Source organism: Oryctolagus cuniculus, chromosome 2, assembly GCF_051225735.1.
Source record: "Oryctolagus cuniculus isolate XC-2025 breed Fujian yellow rabbit chromosome 2, ASM5122573v1, whole genome shotgun sequence".
In the NCBI taxonomy this organism is placed as follows: Eukaryota; Metazoa; Chordata; class Mammalia; order Lagomorpha; family Leporidae; genus Oryctolagus; species Oryctolagus cuniculus.
In genome coordinates this window covers 165,014,048-165,015,414 of record NC_142868.1, presented here as the reverse complement: position 1 = coordinate 165,015,414, position 1,367 = coordinate 165,014,048, and the positions used below count along the sequence as shown (strand labels likewise).

At 71.2% G+C, this 1,367-nt stretch overlaps 1 non-coding gene across 1 annotated transcript; it reads left to right on the top strand.

Annotated features, from left to right (window-relative positions):
• The first annotated feature begins 581 nt into the window (after positions 1-581).
• On the top strand, positions 582-674 carry TRNAI-UAU (transfer RNA isoleucine (anticodon UAU)). The gene is given in 2 exon segments: positions 582-619; positions 639-674. It is a non-coding gene; the product is annotated as a tRNA-Ile (tRNA).
• The last annotated feature ends 693 nt before the right edge of the window (positions 675-1,367 follow it).

Here is a 1,367-nt window from a genome sequence, read left to right as displayed (position 1 = left end):
CCCTCGCAGGGCCGGCGGCACGGTCGGCTGCCGAGCATCCCGGTACCCGCTCCGGGTGGACCGCGGGCCCCCGAGGGCCCGGCGCGGCGACGCGGCTCGGGGCCACCGCCTGTCCGGGCCGCGTCCCGGCGGACCCAGCCGCGAGCCACAGGACGCGCTCGTGCAAGGGTTTCTCAGCTCCCGCAGGATCCGGGTCGGGCCTCGCGGCGGGCGGCAACCCCGCAGCCCCGGCCTCCCGACTCAGCCTCAGCCCCGGCTCGCGTCAGCGCCGTGGCGCGGCCCTCCTGCCGGCTCCTTAGGCCGGGCGCTGCCCGCCCCTCAGAGGACCCGGCGGCGGCAGCGGCGGCGGGGAGAGCCGCTCGCTCCGGAAGGCCTCAGGGCCCGGCCGTCGCGGTCCGGGTGACATTTCTCTCTGCCCCACGGCTGACACCCATTGGGTGAGCTGCGGGGCGCAGCCCGACACCGAGCCGGAAGTTGCCGAAACCTCGGGTCCGCCGAGTAGCGGCCGCGCATGCTCAGCAGAGGCCCCGCCCCGGGCTGAGTGAACCCTGATAGAGCCAGCGCGCGGCCGGCTAAGCGGAGCTCCAGTGGCGCAATCGGTTAGCGCGCGGTACTTATACAGCAGTACATGCAGAGCAATGCCGAGGTTGTGAGTTCGAGCCTCACCTGGAGCACGATCGTTTTGGAAATCCGCGGCTCCCATTTTGTCTCTGAGGCGGAAGAAAGGCGTCAGCCTCCCTTTAGTCTCCTCGACCGAAGTGGGGATTTTCTCCTTTAGCGAGTTAACTTGTTGCCACCGCCCAGCATCCTCCAGCTCACACTTGCACACGCTCCCGGGGCGGGGGGCTCCCTCCAAGTTCTCTTCCCTGGCGGGTCCCTTAACTGTATCCAGACCCCGGCCATGGCACCAGGGTGCGGCGGGAGCCCGTGGCTGGTGCAGACACATCGCCCTGCGGAGCGAGCCCGAGCCACTGGCCCGGCGCTCTTCGTGGGAATCGTAGTTTGGGGACAGCGCCTGGGCGATTTGCGCTCCCCACTGAGTGTCGCTGTCCCCGGCGGTGGAGCTCGCTGGCCCGCCCCACAGAGCGTGCTGGCCCCGGGCGGTGCAGGAGGCTCGCCGCACGCCCCTGCGCGGGAAGCCTGGCCTCACCGGGGCGGGCTCAGGGGGCGCCCTGCCCCGCACACGCAGGAGGCGTTGGCAGAGCCAGGAGCAGGGTTGGCTGGGTGGGAGTGGGGCCGGGCGGGGGACACAGAAGTGAAAACATGGGCACTCCCGAAAGGCACAGCGCAGAGAGCGGCTCAGACTGCGAGGCGGGTTTCTGACGCAGACCCCGAGAGCCGAGCGCCGGGCCGGGTCTCTTCACGCC